We start from the raw sequence: 20,253 nt of genomic DNA, 5'->3' as shown, positions 1-20,253 counted from the left end.
TCCGCGGAATGTACTCGGTCATGGTGGCCAGCTGTCGGGATACGCCCCCAATGCTTCGATGAGCTGGTCACCAATGTCTACAGTCCTCCTGGACAACTGTACCATCTCTCCACTCTTATGTGGCGCTCGTGGAAGACCCGCCGCGTCCACGAGACCTCCGCAGGGTCGGCGCCACCCTGGGGACAAATGGGGTGCCCTGTGGTGAGGTGCTTGGGGCCGGTGTCTCCAAAGTGGAGACAGGGAATGACCAGAGGACCACTAGATGATCTTTGGGTGGAATGGCTTCTGGAGCATGGCGATGCGGGTTCCTTGAAGTCCGTGCTCTCATCCGTAGAGAACAGACCCAGCAGATTGACGGGCGAGAATCAGAGCTCCTCAGCACCAGCTGTAGGATCGTCCGGAGAGTCGGGCCCTGCGCCCCCACCTTCTGGCCTCTGTGGTCTTGCCTGGGGCTGCGCTGCTGGCTGAGCTGCAAAACACAAATGAGGTTATTAGAGGAGAAGGGGGTGCTAGGGTCACAAGGTGAGTCCAGCGTTGCACACAGCACATGCAGAACAAAAGCACCACTGCTCTCAAAATCATCGCAGGCATCACATTTCATGGCCATCAACACATTAGCATTGCAATGATTTTCATTAGGCCATCATTATTTCTATGACAATTTTAGAAATCATCTATCATATATGATTGTCCGGATATGAGTGGGTGTGGCATCTATTGACTTTACATTACGCAATGGTGTGAGCTTTACTCACGTGGCATCACTTCAGGGTCTGCAGATGCGTCCGTGGCTCTCCAGGGGTGCTTCCCCACGAGTGCGAGCACCCGTTCCTCCATCTCAGTGATGTCGCTGATGACCCCTCACCCGTTCGCCTCTGCACGGACCTCTTCGCCGATAGCTTCTTCTGTAAAAGGTGACAGGACGACATGGCACCAGATCATTGCGTGCTATCATTGCTAGGTACTGTCACAGAGGCTGATACAACACATAACCGACAGATGTAATCATGATTATGAAAATGATCATTCTTTACCTAAAGACGTACACCGCGACCGCAGGCTTTTGAGATAAACATTCCCGGTAAAAGTGAAAGACCGCACATCTGATGATAGTCACTCATGATTTTTACAAATCAAATTATATAAATACATAAGTACATGTAAATCAATGTAATACTTAAATCTTGCGGATCCCACAAGTCGTTCCACCGTTTGTGGCATTGGTTGCCCTCACGAACCTCGTTGCTAACCGATGAGACCACCTCTGCTATCTCGGTCCATATCCTCTGGTAGGCCTTTGGGGTGGGCTTCCCACGCCCTCCCAGTGTCAAATCACCCCAGCGTGAAGCGACCTCCTGCAGGAGGGAGGCATTTGCCTCGTCCGAGAACCTCCTGGCTCTTATGCGCCCTCCAATGTGTTCCTCTCCCACCTCACTGCTCTCTCCAGTGCCAGTCTCCACAGCTTGCTGTGATGCCTCCTCCTTTCCCTCCATTATAGGCCAGATTCGGGCAAATATGTGGCTGGTAACAGCTAATTTTTGTTTCCCTTCTTGCTGTGAAACTCTAAAGTCTCTCTCCTTCTCCCCAAAGCAGCCACACCACACCCAGACATGCCTTCAGTCCCTCTGAGCTCTCTCTCTCTCTCTCCTCTTCTGCGCATGTCATGATGACCCTTCACCTCCTGAATCCCGGGAATCGAGCGTTGCCATGCCGTTGCTAAGGATGGCGACACTTTACGGCAGAAGGTCAGCGAGATTTAACGCTACTGCCCATTTCATATCGCTCGCTGTAACGCCCATTTTCAAAAATGGAGACTAGGTGCTTTGAGAATGGGCAAGAAGCCGGCGATCTGAAAACCCTTTTTTACTGCCCACGTCGGAAATAACGTCCATTTTTGGGCGATAAGCACAAAAGTGTAAAATCTAGCCCATAGAATCTTGGTTAGACCATTCTTAGAGTATTGTGACAGTTCTGGTCTCTGTATTATAAAAGGATATACAGGCACTGGAGAAGGTCCAAAAAAGATTTACTAGAATGAAAAAGACTTACCTTTCTATAGCACCTTTCATGACCATCGGATGTCTCAAAGCGCTTTACAGCCAATGAAGTACTTTTGGAGTGTAGTCACTGTAATAATGTGGGAAACATGGCAGCCAATTTGCGCACAGCAAGCTCCCACAACAACAATGTGATAATGACCAGATAATCGGCTTTTGTTATGTTGACTGAGGGATAAATATTGGCCAGGACACCAGATGCTATAGCTGAGAGGTTATACATATTCGGAAAGATTTAACAGACTGGGGCTCTTTTCTCTAGAAAAACGACAGAAGGGGACCAGATAGAGGTCTTTAAGATTATGAAAGTGTTTGATTGGGTAAACGTAGAGAAGATGTTTCCAGTTGCGGGGGAGACCAGAACTAGGGGCCATAAAATACAAGATAGCCACTATTAAATCCAAAAGGGAATTCAGGAGAAACTTCTTTATCCAGCGAGTGGTTTGAATGTAGAACTCACTAACTGTACCACAGAGTAGTTGAGGCGAACAGCATAGATGCATTTAAGATGAAGTGAGATAAATGCTTAGGGCCTTGGCAGCTGAAGGCACAGTCGCCAATGGTGGAGTGATTAAAATCGTGGATGCTCAAGAGGCCAGAATTGGAGGATCGCCGATATCTCAGAGGGTTGTAGGGCTGGAGGAGATTAGAGATAGGAAAGTGCAAAGCCATGGAGGCATTTGAAAACAAGGATGAGAATTTTTAAATCGAGGTTAATATGTCTCTACGTATCTGTAGAATAACTCCACGAGGCCTGTGCTTGAACTGCTGTGACCTTAGTCTCTTTATTGTAACTGCAGAGTGCCTTCACCGTGTTTTGACCAGCCTTTTATACAGCTCCTCCCACAGTTGCACCCTCTAGTGGTACCAGCATAGTATATACACAGAGTATACATATATGACAACATTCCCCCCCAAAGTCTTTGATGCGAGTTAGTTACAGGTTGAGACAATCCGGAACTCTGCGCTCCCTGGTTGATCGTCTGAGTGTCACTTCTGGCATGGGTGAGTTGGTCAGGCTACTGCTGTCTTGCAGCGCTGTTGGTCTGACTGGACTGTTGGAGATGGTGGGATCATCCTCGTGGTTGGCAGCTAGGTCTGTTGCTGAATGGTGTGTGTAGGTGGATCGCTGAAGGCAAGGTCCCCTCCCGGTAGTTCCTGGTTACATGTAAATCGCAATTTGGTCTGGTCCAAATGCTTTCTGCATGTTTGTCCGTTAAGCAGTTTGACAACGAACACTCTATTCCCCTCCTTGGCTAAAACAGTGCCAGCGATCCATTTGGGGCCATGACCGTGATTCAGCACAAACACCGGGTCGTTTACAGAGATGTCGCGTGATACAGCCGCGTGATCATTGTACATGTTTTGCCGATAACGCCTGGTTTCCACCTGATCGTTGAGGTCAGGGTGGACTAAGGAGAGCCTGGTTTTGAGTGCACGTTTCATTAGTAACTCCGCAGGGGGGACCCCGGTAAGAGAGTTGGGTTGTGTCCTATAATTGATCAGCACCCGGGATAGGCGGGTTTGTAAGGAGCCTTCCATGACACGTTTCAACCTCTGGTTTATGGTTTGGACTGCCCGCTTCGCTTGGCCGTTGAACGAGGCAGACCTGACATGCTTGATGCCATTGCGGGTCATGAATTCATTGAATTCTGAGCTGGTGAAACAAGGACCATTGTCGCTGACCAGAATGTCGGGCAAGTCATGGGTGGCGAACATGGCCCCGAGGCTTTCAATGGTGGCGGTGGACATGCTGGATGCCATTATTACACATTCGATCCACTTAGAGTAGGCGTCCACTACAACAAAGAACATTTTCCTTGAAAGGGGCTCGCATAATCTACGTGAATCCTGGACCATGGTTTTGAGGGCCAGGACCACAGACTAAGTGGAGCCTCCCTGGGGGCATTGCGTAATTGTGTGCAAGTGTTACACTGGTGCTCGCACAACTCCAAGTCCGAGTCAATGCCGGGCCACCAGACACGGGACCTAGCGATAGCCTTCATCATGACTATGCCTGGGTGGGCACTGTGTAGGTTGCATATGAAGGTTGCCCCATAAGAGGCAATCCGATTGGATGGACATTTTGTCTTTACGACGGTGAAATGGCTTTATCTTGTCTTGCATTTCTCTTGGGACCGCTGACCAGCCCCCATTGAGGACGCAACTTTTTACAAGAGATGACACAGGGTCCTGGTTGGTCCAGGTCCTGATCTGGTGGGCCATTCCGGGTGACCCTTTGCTTTCGAAGACGCCCATGACCAGGCACAGGTCTGCGGGCTGCGCCATTTCCACCCTGGTGGTGGGCAATGCTAGCCGGCTGAGGGCATCGGCGCAGTTCTCAGTTATTGGCCTGTGGCGGATAGTATAATCGTAGGCCGACAATGTTAGTGCCCATATTTGGATTTGCGACGAAGCATTGGTGTTTATGCCTTTGCTTTCCGAAAACAGTGAGATTAGGGGCTTGTGGTCAGTTTCTAACTCGAACCGGAGTCCGAACAAATACTGGTGCATTTTTTTTAACCCCATAGATACAGGCCAAAGCCTCCTTCTCGACCATACTGTAGGCTCTTTCGGCCTTGGATAGACTTCTAGATGCATATGCAACCGGTTGGAGTTTGCCCGCTACATTTTCTTGCTGTAAAACACACCCGACACCGTACAATAACGCGTCACATGCTAAAACTAGACCTATATCTGGGTCATACAATGCAAGCAACTTGTTCGAACACAGCAAGTTTCCGGCCTTTTTGAAGGCGGCCTCTTGATTTTGACCCCAAACCCAGTCATCTCCCTTGCGTAGCAACTTGTGCAATGGTTCGAGCAAGGTGCTGAACTCTGGAAGAAAGTTACCGAAATAGTTACATTTCGTGGTCTGGGTACATTCTTGATAGCCTCTGTCTTCGAGTCCGTGGGCCTGATGCCGTCTCGCCACAATCTTCATCCCCAGGAATTCTACCTCTGGCGCCAGGAAGACACACTTGGATCGTTTCAGCCGGAGTCCGACTCTGTTTAGTCGACTTAGGTTGCGCAGGTGTTTGGTGGTGTCGTGACCGAGATTAGGATGTCATCCTGAAATACAACCGTACGTAGAACCGATTTCAACAGACTCTCCATGTTCCTTTGGAAGATGGCTGCAGCCGAGCGGATCCCAAACGGACACCTGTGATACAAAAACAGTCCCTGGTGTGTGTTAATGCACGTTAATTTTTTCGACGACTCAGCCAGCTCCTGGGTCATGTAAGCGGAGGTTAGATCCAGCTTGGTGAACGCCTTTCCCCCTGCTAATGTCGCAAAAAGATCATCGGCTTTGGGTAGCGGGTACTGGTCCTGTAATGAAACTCGGTTGAGCGTTACCTTGAAGTCGCCGCAGATTTTGACCGTGCCATCACTCTTTAGTACTGGAACAATCGGGCTGGCCCACTCATCGAATTCGACTGGTGATATGATTCCCTCGCGTTGAAGTCTGTCCAATTCGATCTCCACTTTCTCCTTCATGTAAGGGACCACTCAAGCCTTGTGATGAACAGGCCGTGCCTCGGGGACCAAGTGGATCTGCACTTTGGCGCCTGTGAAGTTGCCGATGCCTGGTTCAAATAAGGATGGGAACTTGCTCAACACTTGAGTACAGGAAGCATCGTCCTCTGAAGATAGTGCTTTGACGTCTTCCCAGTTCCACCGAATCTTCCCCATCCAGCTTCTGCCAAGTAGCGTTGGCCCATCGCCTGGTACAACCCACAGTGGCAATTCGTGTATCTCTCCATCATAGGATACTTTTACGTTCATACTGCCGATAACTGGGATCAGTTCCTTGGTGTAAGTGCGCAGCTTTGTCTGAATCGGGCTCAGCTTGGGTCTTTGTTCTTTGTTGCCCCACAGCCTCTCAAATGCCTTCTGGCTCGTAAGTGACTGACTCGCCCCCGTGTCCAACTCCATGGAAACAGGAATGCCATTTATCTTGACTTTCATCATCATGGGGAGACTTTTGGTAGTGAAGGTGTGCACCCCGTGCACTGCTTCCTCGGGCTGAGTCGCCTCTCCAGCTTGTGCTTTATAATCCTTGCTGGATCGGAAACCTCCTGCCAACTCCTCTGCCACGTTTTGAGTCGCAGCTCTTCTGTACATTCGCTGTGGGTGGCCCTTTTGACCGCAGCCTTTGCATACATCGTGTCTGAATCGACACAGACAGGCCCGCAACGCCAGCATGTTAAACGATTCACATTTAAACCCTTTGGCTGACTCTGAGTCGGACTAATTCTTTGATCAAGAGTTATTTTCTGCACAGTACTTGCCAGTGAGTTTTGATTCTGGGAGAATCTCAACATTGAGGTCGTGAACGCCTGGCTTAAGGTGATGGTCCGCTTCACATCCCGTCCCGTCGCGGAAACGTTCCGCAACACATTGTTGAGGAGTTTGCCAAATTTGCACGGTTCCGCGCGCCTTCGTAGGTCTGCGACATATTCTGCTAAATCCTGGCCCCCCGGTGCGGCGGTATGTGTAGAAGCGATACCTGGCCAGCGAAACCCGAGTAAAGGCTTCACCCTCTGTAAACTTTTCTAAACTACCAACGGCAGTCATCTCTGCGTATAAGTCCGTGATCTGTACTCGTCGCCAGTTAATATGTCTCTACTTATCTGTAGAATGACTCCACGAGGCCTAGTGCTGTGCTTGAACTGCTGTGACCTTAGTCTCTTTATTGTAACTACAGAGTGCCTTCACTGCACGGTGACCAGCCTTTTATACAGCTCCTGCCTGGGCATCCCACAGTTGCACCCTCTAGTGGTATCAGCATAGTATATACACAGAGTATACATATATGATAGAGGCGTTGCAGAACAATTGAGATTTAATCAGCTTTTCTCATTCAATATTAATTCAGCATTGGCAAACCTGTTTCCATCATTATTTTTTCCCTGCCACCTTTAGTAAAAGAGATTAAGGGTTCTTTCCTGGTTACATGTTCAAACACGCAACCAATTTGGCTGCATAGCAATCTTCACTTCTATATACAACACACAAAATACTTTTACAGAATAATACCTGTAATAGCAAACCAAGAAAAGAAACATAATAATAACACAAGTACAGATACTTTAAAAAAGTAGTAATGTTACAACAAATGACTTTAGTTCCACATGCTGTGGCGTTTTAGGCATTTTTATAAGACCATCATGTGCATAATTTTCTACATGATATTTCTAAAAGATGAGCATTGGTTTTCATGAAGAAATAAATAACTTAGTTGGGCAGAAAGTTCTTAAAAACATTTAATTTTGATCCAAGGTTTTACAAGAACCAGCTTCTCTTTCTGGTTAATTATCCTGTTTCCCCACTTTATCTATCTTTGTATGCTTCCAACAAAATTCTTATTAACAATTTTCTTTGGCTAAAGCAATGATAACATTAGAATTTTCAAAGTGGCTGATATAAATTGGTTCAGACATGAAAATATTTGATCACATTGTGTAGAAGAAAAATAGCATGCATTTTGAAATTTTCCAAAACCTACTTTCAAAAAAGGTGTGGTGCAAATTACAATATTTATTAAAAATCTAACGGTTAAAACCTACCCTATTATATTAATATTAATTTTTGGTGAAATAAATTATTTCTGTTTGCTTGCAATATTCTCACAATGCCTACTGCAGATGTAAAATTATGAGGAAAATTGATATGTATGAATTGTTACTGTATGTAACAGATCTGGGTCGAATTTGACTTTTAGGCGACCGACTGGCTGAGCGTGCTGGCCAGCCATCCATTCCGATGGTAAAGAAGCCCCCACCCACCCCATGACCTCATTAAAATTTTGCAGGCAATCTGCAGGGTGTCAAATAGGTGTCCCGCGGCTCGCAGCATCAAGGCTTGAAGAACAGGCAAAGTAAACTGCACGGGGAGGAGGAGTGGGGGCGGAAGGCTTGGTCATGATTGTGGAGTGTGGGGCCCTGGGGCGGCTTAAGCCCAGATTATTTTTATGTTAGAAGGAGTGCTCAGAAAAGTAATTTGACACTTACCTTTGGCACACCCGTGGAACTGGCTGGAGCCTGCACAAAGCAATCTCCGAGCAGTTCCAACCTAAAATGGCAATCAGGGTCATATTTACAACATACGACCCTGATTTCCATTATTAAGGGGCCTATTGCCTGAAGCTTTGGACACCCAGCGATAGGCCCCTTTCAAAATGGAGCTTACTGCATTACCGGTATTAACGGGGCGGAAAGGCTACCGACCCCATTTTGAGATCATTACCACTCTGTTAATGTCAGACGAAGCCAGTGACAATCAACCCCAACATGTTTCAATTGTAACTGCACATATGCTTTACATGAAATGGAGAAATGCTTTGCCTGTGATTTCTTGACACAGCACAAGCCCTGTAACAGTTACTGGATCATAATTTCATGAAATACTGTACAATGTAAAAATATTGCAACAATGAGAATATAGACAGAACACTCCAGAAATATTACCACATTTCAGATACATTTTGTATTTTGTATTTATTTCAATAAACTTAAGATAGCCGGCACAGACATGATAGGCCGAATGACCTCCTTCAATGCCATAAATTTATATGACTCTTTAATTCTATAAGAACTGTTTTCTTAAATGATTACTAGTATCATTTTAAAATCAAAGTAAATGGACAGTAACATTGCAACATTACTTTTTTGAGATGCAAGGTACGTCTTCTTATGAGATACATGCTATTTCACTCCTATCCTCCAACTCCAATCTTTGCTCACAATTTGCTTTCATACTAGTGCTGCTCTTGGCCAGCCTTTAGGATGTTCATAAGAGCAGTCCCCATGGAAACTCTCCATCTGGTGAGAGGTCTGACTTCCATTTGGCTCTTCCCTGTAGCTTGGCTGAGATTGGGAAACCAGTGGTGTTAGAAAAAGTGCATCGGAGTACACCACCATACAACCCAAGTGTCTAATGTCCTTCAGGGAAGGGAACCTGCCATCCTGGCCTACTTGTGACTTCAATCACACAATATGTGAATGACTCATAATGCCCTCAGAGTAATTAGGAATTGGCAATGATCTTTGCCTTGCCAGCACTGTCCACATCCCAAGAACACATATTATTAAAATTATTAGTTAAAATAAAATCATTAAGATTTACATTTAGTTTCTTACTCGAGGGGGGATTTAAAATTACTGGAACCTAAATGTGAATAAGGTATGACGGTTGTCAAACTGCAACATTACATACAGGTATACATAAGCTATGGATGTTTAGATTCAAAAAAGTGTAACTGTAAAACTCTAACAAACTGATTCCCATCCGAAATAATGAATGAAACAGGTTTAGGTAATAAAGAACACTGAATGTTACATATAATTACTGTTAACAGCATAATCTGAATTTTATAGGCTATGCTTTTTAAATTCATGGGAAAATAACTGAATTATGAATCAGTATCTCATTTTTGTGTTGGCAACAGATACATGTTATCATTACTAAACATTTATTAATGCCAGTTATTAACAGTGCCGATCTCTATTTTAAACTCAAATAGACAAAACTCATATCCATGTTAAGTGACCTAGTAAAACCCTAATATTATATTTTTAACTTAAATGACAAAACACAAATAAATAGACTATTTTACAAAAGCATCACATAATAAATTACAAACTAAGGTTCGCAAAGCAATTATCTGAAATGTAAAATAACCCTCTTCCAGTCACTTTTTCCCAGCACATTTTCAGCATTGCCTGGCTTTGTTGCAGTTCAATTACTCAATTTCTTGTGAATAACTGAATGTGTACCTCATGTCTCTTAGAAATCACAAATACTGTTCTGCTCTGCAACCTCCTTCCATCCAGTTCATGTGAAACAGCTGTTTACTCTCCGTTCTGTCTCTCAAATTAAATTCACTCTCATCTTATTGAAATCTCCTAGAAATTTGCAGTTCTTGTTTCTCTGCCGCCCTTCATTTGCAATGACTGCCTATGGCCTGTGTGATACTGCGGAGCTGCCACTTCCCCACTCACCTCCCACCCCCATAGACCACAAGCCCTGTGAGATCCTGCCCTCCTGTGCCTTTATGATCTTTGTAAAGAAATAAGGAGTCACTGGAAACTCAAATTATTAAAACCCCAAACAGCAACAGCAAAAATACGTGCTCTAGAATACATTGTAAATGTGATTCTTACAGATGTAATGCACTATAGACAATAATTAATCTGTTGGTAAAGTTAATTATTTTGTGAAATGCTTCACAATTTTTTGTTAACTATTCTATTTTCAACAATCTATCAACATTCTTTTCATAGCTGTCTCAATGAATGTTATGATCTTTTTATCGTTGGCCTCTAATTATGTTTATGATCTATGTTTTATTTTTGTCCTTTGTCTTTTTCTTCATTGACTGCTGGTATTACTATTCCTCTGTATTTTTATGCTATTCTGTTATTGTTTTCTCTCCGTTCTCTATAATCTCATTAGCCTCTTTCTGTGATATTTTTATGATTTCTCTCTGGTCTCTGTAATGCTTTTTCTCTACCTTTTATTGTCATGCATCACTACTGTTTCCTATATCCTTTCTTTCAAAAGATTAAAATCAGTAACACCAATGGTATTTCCATAGAAACAATCTATTTTGCAGGAAACGGCAGTCTGTTTAAATAGAAACAAATTCCATTTTAAAAGATACATGTGGAGATTTATCAGTGGAAATAAAATTATATTTCAGCTAGAATGACATCAGCTGATGAGATACCACATGCACCATTAGCCTTCATCTTCTAAACATGTGTACCTTCTTGAAACGGCCACTGCTCCCCAACATCAGATTTCCACCCACAATAATTCACTGGCTGTGTCTGTCTTCACTGTGCTGACTTCAGCTATAACCTACTTACATTACTACAGTGACTACACTTTAAAAAAAATAGTTCATTGGCTGTAAAGTGCTTTAGGATGTTCGATGGTCGTGAAAGACGCTTTTCTAAATCCAAGTCTTTCTTTCTTTGTACTGCTTCTCCCCAAACTGTAACCAAGGAACCTGTAGGTTCCATTTGGTTGGGGGCAGGCATTGGGAGGGCCAGCAGTGCACTGGGTCAAGGTCCAACAAAAAACCCAGGACCTAAAGAACAGGTGGTGGATGGAGAAAGCACAGGAGATACAGCAGCTGGCCAACAGCCATGATATGTGAAGATTCTTCGCTGCAGTCAAGGCCACATACGGTCCAAACTCCCAAGGCCCCACCCCACTTCTGACCAAGAACGAGGAAACACTCATCAAGGACATCGAGGCAGCCAGGGCCCGTTGGAAGGGACACTTCGAAGATCTCCTCAATCGGGACTCTGCCTTTGACTCGAATGTTCTCGATTCCATTCCGCAGCATGCTAGCCGCCACCACCTCAGTGAGACCCCAACACTGCATGAGGTAGAATAGGCCATAATACAGCTAAAAAACAGCAAGGCTACGGGAGCGGATGGAATCCCTGCTGAGGCACTGAAGTATGGCGGAGAGGCACTACTACCGCGAAAACACGACCTCATCTCTCTCATCTGGATGGAGGAGAGCATGCCGGGAGATGCAGCGATCATGACCATCTTTTAAAAAGGGGACAAGTCCGACTGCGGCAACTACAGAGGAATCTCCCTGCTATCAACCACTGGGAAAGTCGTCGCTAGAGTCCTCCTCAACCTTCTTCTCCCCGTGGCCGACGAGCTCCTCCCGGAGTCGCAGTGCGGATTTCATCCCCTCCGGGACACAACGGACATGATTTTTGCAGTGCGACAGCTGCAGGAAAAATGAAGGGAACAGCGCCAGCCCTTATACATGGCCTTCTTCAACCTTACAAAAGCCTTTGACACTGTCTACCACGAGGGTCTATGGAGCGTCCTCCTCAGTTTCGGATGCCCCCAAAAGTACGTCTCCATCCTTCGCCTGCTCCACGACGACATGCAGGCCGAGATCCTTACCAACGGATCCATCACAGATCCAATTCACGTCCGGACCGGGTTCAAGCAGGGCTGTGTCATCGCCCCAACCCTCTTCTCAGTCTTCCTCGCTGCCATATTCCACCTCACAGTTGATAAGCTCCCCGCTGGAGTGGAACTAAACTACAGAACCAGTGGGAAGCTGTTCAACCTTCGTCGCTTCCAGGCCAGGTCCAAGACCACTCCAACCTCTGTCGTCGAGCTACAGTACGCAGATGACGCCTGCATCTGTGCACACACAGAGGCTGAACTCCAGGATGTAGTCGACGTATTTACCAAGGCGTATGAAAGCATGGGCCTTACGCTAAACATTAGTAAGACAAAGGTTCTCCACCAGCCTGTCCTCGCCGCACAGCACTGCCCCCCAGACATCAAGATCCACGGCACGGCCCTGGACAACGTGGACCACTTCCCCTATCTCGGAAGCCTCCTATCAACGAGAGCGGACAATGACGACGAGATCCAATACCGCCTCCAGTGCGCTAGTGCAGCCTTCGGCAGCCTGAGGAAAAGAGTGTTTGAGGACAAGACCAGTCCCTCAAGACTGTCACCAAGCTCATGGTCTACAGGGCCGTAGTAATACCCGCCCTCCTGTATGGCTCAGAGACGTGGACCATGTACAGTAGACACCTCAAGTCGCTGGAGACATACCACCAGCGATGTGTCCGCAAGATCCTGCAAATCCCCTGGGAGGACAGACGCACAAACATTAGTGTCCTCGTCCAGGCCAACATCCCCAGCATTGAAGCTGACCACACTTGATCAGCTCCGCTGGGCAGGCCACATAGTTCGCATGCCAGACACGAGACTCCCTATGTGGAGGAAGTGCATTCGGGAGGGCGCTGAGCTCCTCGAGTATCGTCGCCGAGAGCATGCAGAAATAAAGCGCAGGCAGCGGAAGGAGCGTGCAGCAAACCAGGCTCCCTGCCCACCCTTTCCCTCAACGACTATCTGTCCCACCTGTGACAGAGACTGTGGTTCTCGTATTGGACTGTACAGCCACCTAAGAACTCATGCTAAGAGTGGAGGCAAGTCTTACTCGATTCCGAGGGACTGCCAATGCTGATGATGAGGTTCCACTGATTACCTTGGCTATGTTAGATAGCTGCTGACCATGTCCCAAGTAAGCACAAAAATAAATTCTTGCTACATCACAGAAGTTGCTAGTTATCTACTCTTCAGAGTACATCTTGAATACCCCCTCAGCAAGGATGAAAAATACAATTCACATAGGCAGTTTGAGTTGGGGCTTCAGAAGTTTTCAAATCACAAAGCTTTCTGTGATATATGCAGAACAAAAATATAAGTCAAAGACATTTTAAAGGATAGACGGTCCACTAGAAATTTAGCAGCAAAATTGGCATAGCAAAATTTAGTTTGTAAGTGTATTAATCATTGGCAATGAAAATAGCAATTTGAAGAGAAGAGCTCAATAACGAACAAAGCAGTGGTCAGGAAATAAGATAGAAGCAGCAGACTCAGGTAAGAATGTGGTGGAAACAGAAGCAGCGTAGAAGCTCAGACTGAGTCAGAAGTTAACAAAACATAGCATTTGATGGTGTGGCAGATCAGTGTATACAGTGGTCATTCTAATACCATTGGTACCTTGTGCAAATTGGTAAATGCCTGGAGTAAATTCTGCATAAAACAAATGTTAAACAAAAGTTTACTCTACATTTATTTTTGTGGTCATGCATCTTGTGTGGAAATTTACCCCATAAAATGTCTAATCCCTGTTGTCCTGTACCTATGATCCTAGCAGTCTCAAGTTAAGGATTTATTTGATTCTAGGCAGAGCTTGAAAGTGAACAATCCTTTCCCCACCTTGGGGTTCATGTTCCAATTTCATCTTCGTATCAACTCTCTGCACATATTTCAATCTGTAAACATTTCATGCCAGTTTCAAAGAAAAAACAATGAGATGTTTTAAATAATCTCAGTTTATAATAAAACACTCGTTTCATTTTATAATGAAACTAATATTTATAAAAATCAAAACAAAAAATAAATAAAGCAATAAACAATAGCACTTCAAAATAAAACACACAATGGGCCCAAATTTGGCCCACCCATTTTTTCGCCGCACTCACGTGAGATGCGCTAGCTTCCTAGGATTAAAAATGGCGCTAAAAAGTTGTCCCCGGATTCTAGCTACTCTGTGGCCTCTCCTATGGCTTGGCGTGGCGTGGCAATTCAATTAGGGGGCGGAGCTAGGGCCCTGCACTTAAAAGAGTGCCGGCAGTTCAACGCACGTGCACTGGAGATTTCGCCCATGCACAGTAGCTCCTCTGCAGCATGGGACCCGAAGTTCCGTCCCTATCCCCAACCAAGTGGCCTCCCGCACCGGCCGGCCGGCCGACTTCCCAGGCCCGAGGTAGGACTTAAGTTTTATTTTTTATTTATTATTGATGGTTGTGCTTTGTTTAGTGAGGAGGGTTTGATGGGGGGGGGGGGGGGGGCGGGGAGGGGTGGAGTTTTGATGGCGGGGGGGAAAGAGAGTTTTGATGGGGCGGGGAAGTTTTGATGGGGCAGGGAGGGAGTTTTGATGGGGGGGGGGGGGGAGTTTTGATGAGGGGGCTGGGGAGTTTTGATGGGAGGGGAGGGGAGTTTTGATGGAGGGGGCAGTGATAACTATGTAATTTTAATGAACTTACTCAAGACTTTCCTTAACCCTGTTGATGAAAATACTTTACGACATAAGAATTACGATCAAGAGGTACTTCTACTTTTTATTTGGATATTTTTAAAAAATTCTGTAAATATGTTTTGTCTCTTTACTTCTTTTATTTTTATAGTTTAAGCTTACATGAATGCTTTTGTTGTATAGTAAATTAACCTTGCAAAGTTTGTCATATAACCTGTATAGCTGTTTGATCCTATTCACATTCTTTAGTCAAGTCATTAAGTACCTACCTGCACTGATTTCTTAACTCTCCGCAAGTGTTTTCTCTGCGGCCACAAGTGGCCATATACGCTGGCCTAAGTTAGTTTGGAGCAACTATTAGCTGTGCAAAGTGGCTTAAATGGCCAAAACGGGCGTAGGTGGCTGGTAATGCCCCCTTTTGAACAAAATGAAACTAAACTAAAAAAATCCTAACTCACTTACACTGGCGCAAATTGAATATGCAAAATGGGGATTTTTAAGCTACTCCAGAAAAATCAAGTTGCTCCAAAAAAAACCAGAGCAACTCCTGGCCAAATTTGGGCCCAATATGTGAACAGTTAAAATAAATGCACAGTACAATACATGAGTTAACTCAGTGTAATATGTGAGGATTTATAAAACCCGTGCCCATCACACAGGCAGTCAAAGTGCAATCCATGAGCATCACAAAACAAAATGCACAATGTGAGTAAACATCTAAAACAAAGTATACAATGCAGTTCGTGAGCATTTAAAATAGAATATATATAGTCAAAATATGAGACTTTTATAAACAATAAAAGCAGTTAAAATAGTACAATAACTAAGCATCCTCTCAAAACAAAAAGCACAGTGCCCATAGATGCCAAAAGGCATCATTGGTGGACTGTGGTGACAATACGAGACTTCTGTGGTAAGATGGAGGTCGCAGCGATTGAGAAGCATCAACACGGGTCCAAAACAGTGAAGTGGGCCAAGGTAGAAATTGATTGTGCAAAATAAGAGGCAGGGGGCAATGGGACACATTGATGGTGGGTTCGGCAAAGCTACTGTGAGGACTGAAGACAGAGCAGCAGATGTGGGACACAATACTGAAAGAGGGATCAAGGCTTCAGATAGCACTGATCAACCAGTGAACAATTTAAATAAACTTATCAAAATCTATTTGTCAAAACTATAAATGAAATTCTAGATGCAGAGAGTAAAGAAAACTTAAATTTGTTTTGGACTGAAATTGAAGCAGGAAATGGGAACAATGGGAATGCTGATAGTGACAAAACTGGAGCTAAAAACAGGAGTAAACTCAATTTATTTTAAACAATAATCTTTTAACAGATTCTCAAACTTTATGAGATTATACCTAACAGTGGATGTTCGTGACTTTCCTAAATTGATTATGGTGCCCCAATTGTGTGGCTAGAATTAATCTGGCCCTGACTTGAAATATTAGTATTTTTGAAAGTATTTTACTTAATCTGTGAATGTTATTTATAGTCATGTTTTATTCATGAGCTTTTTGTATATTTTAGTATTTTTCTAATTTTATACTACTTGTATTCTCTAGTTTTATTTTTCTGCTTATTATAAGATCCTGGGGCCGAAATTGCCCTCTGCCCCAAATGGGGTGCACTTACCGATTTTTTTCCCTCCGCCCCAATTGATGGGGCGAAGATTAGAGCGATATTGAAGATCTTTTTTTTCGTGTCGGTGCGGTGTTCCGGGTGGCTGCAAAACGGAAGTGCCATTGTGTCGGGTCGGCCGCAGCTCTGACTCATCAGTGCCGCACTGTTGCGTCACAACATCCCTCTCCTTCAGTTAAAGGGGAGGGCCGCTGCGAACTCTGCAACCAGGTTAGTGGCACCCACTGGGCCATGAGGGAGGGTTTCGGCCAGGCCAGCAGCCCGGTACCCAAGAGGGGATGCCAGGCTGCCTGTTGGTGGGCCGGCCGAACCAGTGGCTGCCATTATCGGGCTGACCTCGGAGTCGGCCGACAATTAAAATAAAATGGCGGCTGCAGCAGAGCACCCTCCCCTTTAAGGGCAGACGCACCGATCCGCTCCCGTGGGGCAATTTCCCACGTGGGACGGAAAGGGGGTCAGCACTTGCCCGACAGGCGGCTACATGGGCAGCGCGGTGACCGTCACCGCAGGCAAAAACATGGAGGGCAATTTATAAAATGTCGGTGATTCCACACCGGTGACTCCTAACCGACCCGTGGCCGTCTCTTTTAGGTGGTCACAGCTCTTATAGAAAGGGGCAATTTCGGCCCCCTTGTATTTTGTTATTATTATTTATAATCTATAAGTAAAGGACATAAAAGTCATAATGTATAACAAACAGCACAATAAATGAGCAGATCCATAAAATTTTTTACTTTCATTGTTACTTTCCCACACAGGTGGGTTAGACAGTGGGGGTAGCAGCTTTTCAGGGATCTAAAGCTGGATTTTACGAATCTCGGCGGATTCATGGCAGGCGACATCGGTGGTGGGTCCCGACCTCGCTGTTGTCTCCATTCCGACCTCTGAAATGAATTAGTCCTGATTGGTCTTGTTTAGCCCCGCCCAGTGCATTTCCCCACCAATTTAAAGGATGCGGGTCATCAGCCAGCTTCCTTAAAGGGACCATGTCCAAATTTATTTTGACATTTGTGCTGCCAGTGTTCTACAGCATTGAGGTGCTGCAAACACTGACAAGCCCTGCATATATGCTTATGGAGAGTCACAGCACCCCAAGGAAGTCCTCTTCCCTTCCCATGGGTGGAAGAGACCTCCCTAGGAATCAATACAGCCTGGTTGCACATTGCAGAGGAGGGAACAAGCAGGGATGTGGTCAGGAGGACCTGGGTGCAGTACCACAAACATTTCAATTATCTCAGTAGATCACGAAAAGTTAGTACAAAACCACACTCAACCTCAGCCTGCTGTGCCTCTCATCACAACCCCATCACCCTGCCTTCCTACATTACAACAGTGATTGCACTCCAAAAGTATTTCATTGGCTGTAAAGCACTTTGAGACAACCGCTGATTGTGAAAAGCGCTATGTAAATGCAAGTCTTTCTTTTTTTCCTACCCTACTCCTGCACATCCTTATCACACCAACTTATCTTACACCTCCATCCATCCCTCGCTATCTACATTATCACATCCCCATATCACTAGCCACCCCTCATACTCACCCTCATCCTAGTGCAATCATACCAACTAACAACACACAAGGGTTGGCATTTGGGTGTATTATGTAATATTCATGTAAAGTTTCTGTCAATGTGGCGTTAAAACATTGAAATCATTATTTGCAACACGTTACATTCTTGGACAGATTTGTGTGCATCTTTGAAAGTGGCTTAGTGAGTTGCAGTGAATGGTGAGACATAACAGTATCCCCACAATAGTGACGAGTGCGAAAGGAATGGCTTGGGAATTGTAGGGATGCTTTATGGTGTTGGTGTGGGGTGGTGCCAACCTGGTGCATCATGTGGAAGCCAGTGTATACAGTGTCAAGTGAAGTGAATATAGCCATGGTAAGGCCATCCCTAGCCTCCTGGGCAGCAATGTGCTCGAGTGCTGATGCTCTGTGTCCTGTGCAGCGTCAGTTGATTGTGGAGAAGGTTGGTGTTTTTGTTGGTGCTGCTGGTGTGCCTGGTGATGCTGGTGTTGGGACTGATCGTGGTCGAATTCTGAGGACCAAGGGCATCCATGGAATAGATGGCAGGTGAAGTAGAGATGACAGAAGTGATCTGTCAATGGTGAGAGAGGTAATGAGGTCAGACTGGATGGAGACTTGTGTAAAGATTGCAGCATTCTGAATCTGTCATGGAAGAACAGTTTAGAGAAGCTCGTGATTGCGGGAATGTTTCTCAATCAGCTGGGAGCTTTAACTTAATATTTGAGGCTGGCAACTCATCAACTGATTCAATGACCACAGACCATTAGCCTTAGACGAGATTTAGTCACAGTGGGAACTGGCGGGCAACCTGTCAAATTCAAAAAGCTGGGAAAAAAACATTGTTAAGTGACTGTAAACAAGCCACTAATGATTTTAATTGCCTCCCCGTCGCTGCATGCCGGGTTTGCTCAGCGGTGACAGACCCAGCATTGGGAAAGGCGCGTGGCATCGGGTTCAGTGGGGTCCCGACCCGCTAGGGGGAAAAAAAACATTCCCACCCAACCTGCCACCAATCGCGCCCACTGACTCCACGCAATTCCAGTCCTTAATGTGCAATGCCACTCAGTGGTAGGATGTAGGCTTGTACCCATGATCTCAAGTGTGTCACCACAGGGAGGTGTCTTAGTCAGTGATCCCATACCCTTACTTGGATGCCTATTAAAACGCAATATGATGGTGCACAACCTGGGTCTCTTGCTCAATCCTGAGCTAAGCTTCAAACCCCACATCTGGTCTATCACCAAGACCACCGACTTCTACCTCCATAAAATCCCTCATCTCCATTAAAGGTGCTATAGAAATTTGAACGGTTGTTGCTGTAGCCTGCCAAGCAACATTGAATATGGAAGTTAAACGTTTGCCGTTTAAAAAAGGATTCTACTCACCTTTTGTGAATAGCATGAAAATATATCATTGAATGATAAGAATGGATCAATGCACTGCCCTACACTCCATTCACCTCATGTCTGTCTGTATAGCATGCTCGGCCAAAGTTGATTTACTTAGAGGTCAAAGAAATAAATCTGCTTCAATTGAACATGCAATATGGAAAAGACGTGATCCAAAATGTAATCAGGAGAAAAAATGGTGGTCACCTTAGGGTCATTTGGAATCAAAACATGATATCCCATGTCTTAGTGGCATTGTTTTTATAAATTGTTAGATTGATATTTTGATTTATATAATTTTTTTTTAAATACTAAAAACAATTACTATCTGACCAATTGATTCTTTCAAGGTTAGGGCACAAAAATTAACCAGATGGAGTATAATGTTGGAAAGTGTGAGGTCATGCACTTTGGCAGAAAAAATCAAAGAGCAAGTTATTATTTAAATGGAGAAAAATTGCAAAGTGCTGCAGTACAGTGGGACCTGGGGGTACTTCTGCAGGGAATACAAAAGGTTAGTATGCAGGTACAGCAAGTGATCAGGAAGGCCAATGGAATCTTGGCTTTTATTGCAAAAGGGATGGAGTATAAAAGTAGGGAAGTCTTGCTGCAGCTATACAGGGTATTGGTGAGGCCACACCTGGAATACTGCGTGCAGTTTTGGTTTCCATATTTATGAAAGGATATACTTGCTTTGGAAGCAGTTCAGAGAAGGTTCACAAGGTTGATTCCAGAGATGAGGGGGTTGACTTATGAGGAAAGGTTGAGTAGATTGGGCCCCATCTCATTGGAATTCAGGTGATCTTGTCGAAATGTATGAGATTATAAGAGGGCTTGACAAGGTGGATGCCGAGAGGATGTTTCCACTGATAGGAAAGACTAGAACTAGAGGGCATAATCTTTGAATAAGGGGCCGCCCATTTAAAACTTAGATGAGGAGAAATTTATTTTCTCCGAGTTGTGGATCTCTGGAAGTCGCTGCCTCAGATAGCTGTGGAAGCTGGGACATTGAATAAATGTAAGACTAAAAGAAA

At 45.0% G+C, this 20,253-nt stretch overlaps 1 protein-coding gene across 2 annotated transcripts in view; it reads right to left on the bottom strand.

Moving 5' to 3' along the window:
- The window catches only part of LOC139259541 (transmembrane protein 200A-like), a 60,643-nt gene that overhangs the window by 30,664 nt on the left and 9,726 nt on the right, over positions 1-20,253 (bottom strand). The window contains exon 1 of one of the 2 annotated variants that reach the window (XM_070875047.1): positions 756-884. The exons of the other annotated variant lie outside the window; for it this stretch is intronic. The gene's annotated coding sequence lies outside the window, so the exon portion shown is untranslated. Of the gene's footprint in view, positions 1-755; positions 885-20,253 lie in introns of those variants that run through there. 2 annotated transcript variants of the gene reach the window in all.

The sequence above is a fragment of the Pristiophorus japonicus genome, chromosome 1 (genome assembly GCF_044704955.1).
Source record: "Pristiophorus japonicus isolate sPriJap1 chromosome 1, sPriJap1.hap1, whole genome shotgun sequence".
In the NCBI taxonomy this organism is placed as follows: Eukaryota; Metazoa; Chordata; class Chondrichthyes; family Pristiophoridae; genus Pristiophorus; species Pristiophorus japonicus.
This window is presented reverse-complemented; position numbering and strand designations above follow the sequence as displayed.